The sequence below is a fragment of the Myotis myotis genome, unplaced genomic scaffold (assembly GCF_014108235.1).
Source record: "Myotis myotis isolate mMyoMyo1 unplaced genomic scaffold, mMyoMyo1.p scaffold_m19_p_1, whole genome shotgun sequence".
In the NCBI taxonomy this organism is placed as follows: Eukaryota; Metazoa; Chordata; class Mammalia; order Chiroptera; family Vespertilionidae; genus Myotis; species Myotis myotis.
The window spans coordinates 58,508,310-58,515,746 of NW_023416313.1; the positions used below are offsets into that span (position 1 = coordinate 58,508,310).

General features: G+C 42.0%; 1 pseudogene; it reads right to left on the reverse strand.

The window, feature by feature from the left end:
• Positions 1 to 307: 307 nt before the first annotated feature.
• Positions 308 to 5,034, reverse strand: LOC118650078 (annotated as a pseudogene).
• Between the last annotated feature and the right edge of the window lie 2,403 nt (positions 5,035 to 7,437).

A 7,437-nucleotide genomic window follows, 5' to 3' on the forward strand; every position in this document is an offset into this window, starting at 1 on the left:
TACATTTGTTCCTCTTTTTTTCCCCCCCATAACTCCCCTCCTCCCAGTTCCCACCCCACCCTCCGCCCTCACTCCCCACCCACTGTCCTCATCCATAGGTGCACGATTTTTGTCCAGTCTCTTCCCGAATCTCCCACACCCCTTTCCCCCCCAGGAATAGTCAGTCCATTCCCTTTCTATGTCCCTGATTCTATTATAATCAACAGTTCATTCTGTTCATCAGATTATTTATTCACTTGATTCTTAGATTCACTTGTTGATAGATGCATTTTTGTTGTTCATAATTTGTATCTTTACCTTTTTCTTCCTCTTCCTCTTCTTAAAGGATACCTTTCAGCATTTCATATAATCCTGGTTTGGTGGTGATGAACTCCTTTAGCTTTTCCTTATCTGTGAAGCTCTTTATCTGACCTTCAATTCTGAATGATAGCTTTGCTGGATAAAGTAATCTTGGTTGTAGGTTCTTGGTATTCATCACTTTGAATATTTCTTGCCACTCCCTTCTGGCCTGCAAAGTTTCTGTTGAGAAATCAGCTGACAGTCGTATGGGTATTCCCTTGTAGGTAACTGAGTTTCTTTCTCTTGCTGTTTTTAAGATTCTCTCTTTGTCTTTTGCTCTTGGCATTTTAATGATGATGTGTCTTGGTGTGGTCCTCTTTGGATTCCTTTTGTTTGGGGTTCTCCGCGCTTCTTGGACCTGTAAGTCCATTTCTTTCACCAGGTGGGGGAAGTTTTCTGTCATTATTTCTTCAAATAGGTTTTCAATATCTTGCTCTCTCTCATCTTCTGGCACCCCTATAATTCTGATGTTGGTACGCTTGAAGCTGTCCCAGAGGCTCCTTACACTATCCTCGCATTTTTGGATTCTTTTTTCATTTTGCTTTTCCGGTTGGGTGTTTTTTGCTTCCTCGAATTTCAAATCATTGACTTGATTCTTGCGCTCCTCTGGTCTGCTGTCGGGAGTCTGTATAATATTCGTTATTTCAGTCCGTGTATGCTTAATTTCTAGTTGGTTCCCCAATATAACATCGAGGGTCTCATTAGTTTTCTTGTAGATCTCATTAAGTTTATCGGCGGCTTCTAAACAGTTCTTGAGAGACCTTAAAAGTGTGGTTCTGAACTCTATATCTTCCATTGACAATTTTGTCCTGTCTCTTTGTCTCCGCATTTTGTTATGCTTCCTTGGTGCACCCCCTAGTGGTCTTTGTTCGCAGTCTTATAGTTAAATCTTGATTGTTGTAGCTAATTCCAGGGAGGGTTTGACCTCCAGGCCAAGTGGCTATGAGAATCAGCTGTGTCAGCAGTGAGAGAACTTCTGTCCTCTAGGGAGGTGCTAATCTGGCGTTTGCCTGAGGCTATCCGGCAAATGCCTGTGTGCAGGGCTTGGGCGGGGCGGGTCGCACAGGATCAACAGGGTGGGCCGTCGAGAGCAGTTATGGCGGCTCTCAGTCCTGTCCCCAGGGGCTCTGCCTCTCTGAGTCCCAGCACCCGCTGCAAAGCTCAGAGAGAAAGCTGCACTCGCTCTGACCGAAGCCAGACAGTCCCCCTTCTCCCGTTTGAGTCTGGGTCCCTAAAGACTCGCCCGGATCTGGAGCTCAGAGTCTTCGACTCCCTCCCGATTGAAAACGCCAACCGCGCCCTCCGCCGCCAGCCCGCTCAGCGCACTCCGCACCTCAGAATTTGACTTCAGCACTGCGCCTCCTCTGAGTGTCCGTATGCGTTTCTCTTTCCTCCTAGTTGTAGGACTTCCACTCAGCCAGCGTTCCTGTGGTTCTGGGTGATGTCCCTTCCGTTTTTTGGTTTCACTTTTGAAGTAGTTGTTCAAAGCAGCAAACTCCGGCGTTAACCTATGCCGCCATCTTGGTTCTCCAGAAATCAATAAAATATGTTTTAAAAAAAAGAATGGAGCTTTTGCTTTTCAAAATTTACTATTTTTTTTTTTTTTTTTTAAATCTATTTGTAACAGCTGAGGAAAGAATAAAATAATATGCAATCCTATCCTTCTCCCCACCATGAGACCATGGTAGTTGCTTGGGAACCACAAGGGGGGAGAGGTGAGATAGTCCTAAAAATAAATATTTTTTTTAAAAGAAAGATATGAATATGGAGAGTCATTATTTAAATAATCTATAATAGTGGTTCTCAGCCTTCCTAATGCCATGACCCTTTAATACAGTTCCTCATGTTGTGGTGACCCCCAATTTCATTGTTACAAATTGAACATAATTAAAGCATAGTGATTAATCACAAAAACAATATGTAATTATATATGTGTTTTCAGATGGTCTTAGGTGACCCCTGTGAAAGGGTCATTCCACCCCCAAAGGGGTCACAACCCACAGGTTGAGAACCGCTGATCTATAATAATAAAAGGGTAATATGCTAATTAGACCGGACATCCTTCCAGATGTCCTTCTGGATGAAGCTGGGGCTGGAGCGAAGCCTGGGTCCTGGATGCTTGCCAGCAGCCACAGGGAAGCCTGGGTCCAGGGTGCTGGAGGGAAGCCGGTGCCAGCAGCCGGGGAAAGGAAGGCCTACTCTTGCACAAACTTTCATGCATCGTGCCTCTAGTTTGTTATAAAATAGCCAAGTTATAAATAAGCACTCAGAATGGCCTCTAAATTATAAGTTAATCCATCTTGCAAAAACATGAGGCATTGTATCTAAAATTAATTTATTATATACTATGGAGAACAATATGGAAGTTTCTCAAAAATAGAACTGCCTTATGACCCAGCAATTCCATTTCTGGGTATATATTCAAAGAAACCTGAAACACTAATTCAAAAGAATATATGCACCCCTGTGTTCATTGCTGCATTATTCACAACAACCAAGATATGGAAGCAGCCTAAGTGCCCATCAAAAGAAAAGTGGATTAAAATCTGTGGCACATATATACAATGGAATAGTACTTGGCCATAAAAAAAGAATGAAATCTTACCATTTGTGACATTATGAATATACCTAGATGGTATTATGCTAAGTGAAATAGTCAGTCAGAGATAGACAAATACCATATGATTTCACTTATATGTGGAATCTCAAGAATAGTATAAAAGAACAAACAAAACAGAAACAGACTCATAGATACAGAGAACAGATTGATGGTTGCCAGAGGGAGGAGGCATTGGTGAAAAAGGTGAAAGGTTTGAGAAGTACAGATTGTTAGTTGGAAAACAGTCATTGGAATGTAAAGTACAGCATAGGAAATATAGTCAATAAACCTATATAATAAAAGGCTAATATGCAAATAGACCAAACAGTGGAATGACTGGTCGCTAATGACACGCACTGACCACCAGAGGGCAGACACTCAACACAGGAGCTTCCCCCTGGTGGTCAGTGCACTCCCACAGGGGGAGCACCACTCAGCCAGAAGCCGGGCTCATGGCTGGTGAGTGCAGCAGTGGTGACAGGAGCCTCTTCCGCCTCCGTGGCAGCACTAAGGATGTCTGACTGATGGACATATCCTGAGGACTCGAGGACTGTGAGAGGGCACAGGCTGGGCTGAGGGACGACCCCCCCCCCCCCGCAGTGCACAAATTTCATGCACCAGGCCTCTAGTATTGTAATAACTTTGAATGGTGGCAGGTGGTATTGGAAATATCAGGAGGAACACGTTGTAAAGCATATGATTGTCTAACCAATATGCTGTATACCTGAAACTAATAATAAGAAAAGGAAAAACTTCATTATACATTGTTTCATTTTGCTTTCCATTTATATTTCTTTTTCAAAGGAAATGATGCTTAAAAGGGTACATGGCATATTTTTGTTTGTTTGTTTTTGTTTTTCTTTCTTAATGCCTTTATTTTGGGACCTGAGGGGGAAATCTTATAGGTACACAAGAAAAAGACAGATATGATCACAGGTAAAAGTGAAGACAATTTAACCAGAAAGCATTAACACCTGTTAGCTGTTGAACCTGAAGTTCTGAGTATGACATGTTACAGGGCTGAAAGAATGGTAATTAGTGTTCTTCTTTCTCACCCTCTCCTTCAACAGAATCCACACCAACCTTCTCATAATCCTTCTCAAGGGCAGCCATGTCCTCAGGGGCCTCAGACAACTCTCCTTCCTCCATGCCCTCACCCATGTACCAGCGGACAAAGGCACATGGCATACATTAGGTTAAACTTGTGGTCCAGGCCTCAGCAGTAGCTGTGGTGTTGCTCAGCATGCTCACAGCTCACAGTATTTTGTCCAGATCTCCACCAGGTACCTCAGGGGGAGGCTGGTATCAATGCCAACTTTGAAGCCAGTGGGGCACCAGTCCACAAACTGGGTGGTACGCTTGGTCTTGATGGTGGCAATGGGAGCATTGACATCTTTGGGAACCAGGTTTCCATGGTACAGCAGGTGGCAAGCCATGTCTCTACTGTGGTGTGAAGTACATTTCACCATCTGGTTGGCTGGCTCAAAGCACACACTGGTGGCCTCTACTACAGTAAGCTGTTCATGGTGTGCTTTCTCAGCAGAGATGACATATGTGGCAGGAGGGAAGTGGATTCAGGGACAGGTTGGTCTAGAATTCTGTCAGATCAACACTCAGGGCTCCATCAAACCTGAGGAAAGCAGTGATGGAGGACACAGTCTGGATAATAAGGCGGTTAAGGTTAGTGTAGGTTGGGCACTCAATATCAAGTTTTCTACAACAAATGTTGTAGATGGCCTTGTTGTCAACCATGAAGGCACAACCAGAGTGCTCCAGAGTGGCGTGGGTGGTGAGAATGGAGTTGTAGGGCTCAACTACGGCTGTGGAGACCTGGGAGGGGCTGTGCAAGTGGAGAACTCTAGCTTGGACTTCTTGCCGTAATCAACAGAGAGCCCTCAGCAGGGAGGTGAATCCAGAACCAGTTCCTCCATCAAAGCTATGGAAAACCAAGAAGTACTGGAGGCCTGTGTCCTGGTCTGCCACTTTGTGAATTTGGTCCAAGATGAAGTCAATGATGTCCTTGCCAATGCTGTAGTGCCCACAGGCATAATTATTGCAGCATCTTCCTTGCCTGTGATGAGCTGCTCAGGGTGGAATGAAAATCACAGATTAGGAGTCAGATCCAAGTTCTTATAAATAGTAAAGAGGATGAATGCTTTCCAAGTTTCAGCAGAACAAATAGAAATCAGTGGGAAGGATCTAGAAAGAAAAACAAAAACACACCAAACTGAATGGCTGGGTGGAAAAAATCAATGACATGTCATAGCATAGCAATAAAGGGCAGAGACTCTGTCGCCAGCCCGCCTGGGTTCAAATTCCAGCTTTGCTACTTACTTATGTGCTATTGGGCAAGTTACTTAACCTCTCTGTGCCCCAGTTTCTTCTAAAAATGAGGTAAATGAAAATACCTGAAAGAATTGTTGAGATGATTTCTTCATAGAATATTTATAAAATGCTTACAACAGTGCCTGGCATATGGTGAAAGCCATGTAAGTATTTGTTCAATAAATAAATATGACAATTTCCTTATTATCTTGAAACAAATCCATATTTAGATTGCCAGGACAATTTAAGATGAAGAGACTCTCAAAAGAAATATTTGTAACATATATAAGACCTACTTTTGCATTTCCCCCTCTATCTTCTATTTTCTTCTTTTTCTCAGAAGGGACATTATTTTGATCCATATAATTGTGTGGGAAGAAGAGCGATGATCCAGTCATATGTCTTAGTAAAGCTTATTTTGGTGTGTGAACTTGATTTTTTGGACACATAATTTGGTTTCCAGCCTTAATGCTCCCACCAGCATTTTTGGATTGGGCCATAGGGCCATGGGAAAGTTATGGAAGATTTGACCTTGCCAGTGTTCTTATTTTTCCCGCTAGCTCAGATGACTAAAGGGACCAATATGAACAAAGCATGCTCCAAGATTGGTAGTGAGCTCCTGCCACGCACCCCCCACCCCCAAAAGCACTAGCATGCTTTCAAAATTTGGAAGTTTTTCATTTTAGATAAGGCTGTAACCAATTTTTATTTTGGAGCAGAAAGCTTCTATTCTTGATAAAAATGTGCTGTTGCTCATCAGCATCATTATTTTTGGCTCTGAAGCAATGTTTAGGGGAAAACATATCTCTGGTTTTCCTTCTGGGAGCAGTTTACTAGATCCCAAGCATGGATTTTAAACTGTGGATTAGTTCTAATTAAAAAATACTTTTATTTATTAAAACCCAAACCAATTTACAGATTCAATGCAATCCCCATTAAAATATACCAACAGCATATTTCACAGACTTAGAACAAACTCCCCAAACATTCAACTGAAATAAAAAAAGACCCCGAATAGCCACAGCAAGCCTGAGAAAGAAGAACAAAGTTGGAGGAATCTCAATACCAGATATCAAGCTATGTTACAAAGCCACAGTTCTCAAAACTGCCTGGTACTGGCACAAGAACAGACTTATAGAGCAATGGAACAGAACAGAGAACCCAGAAATTGACCCAAGCCATTATACTCAATTAATATTTGACAAAGGAGGAAGAGCATACAATGGAGTCAAGACAGTCTCTTCAATAGTGCTGGGAAAATTGGTCAGATATATGCAAAAAATAAAAAATAAAATAAAACTAGATCACCAACTTACACCATACACACACAAAAAAACCTCAAAATGGTTAAAGGACTTAAATGTAAGACAGGAAACCATAAAAATGTTAGAAGACTCCATAGGCAGCAAAATATCAGACATAAGTCATAGCAATATCTATACTGATACAGCTGCTGGGGCAATGGAAACTAAGAAAAAAATTAAACAAATGGCACTACATCAAAATAAAAAGCTCTGCACAGCAAAAGAAACCATCAACAAAACAATAAGAAAGCCCACTGCATGGGAGAACATATTTGCCAATGTTATCTCAGATAAAGGTTTAATCTCCAAAATTTACAGGGAACTCATACAACCTAACAAAATGAACATAAACAATCCAATCAAAAAATGGGCACTGACCTAAATAGTCACTTTTTGAAAGTGGACATATAGAAGGCGGAGAGACATATGAAAACATGCTCAAAGTCACTAATCATCCAAGAGATGCAAATCAAAACGACAATGAGGTACCATCTCAGACCTGTCAGAATGGCTATCATCAACAAATCAAAAAACGACAAGTGCTGGAGAGGATGTGGAGAAAAAGGAACCCTCGTGCACTGCTGGTGGGAATGCAGACTGGTGCAGCCACTATGGAAAACAGTATGGAGTTTCCTCAAAAAGTTAAAAATGGAACTCCCTTTTGACCCAGTGATCCCACTTCTAGGAATATATCCCAAGAAACCAGAAACACCAATCAGAAAGGATATATGCACCCCTATGTTCATAGCAGCACAATTCACCATAGCTAAGATTTGGAAACAGCCTAAGTGCCCATCAGCAGATGGGTGGATTAGAAAACTGTGGTACTGCTACACAATGGAATACTATGCCACTATAAAAAGGAAGGAA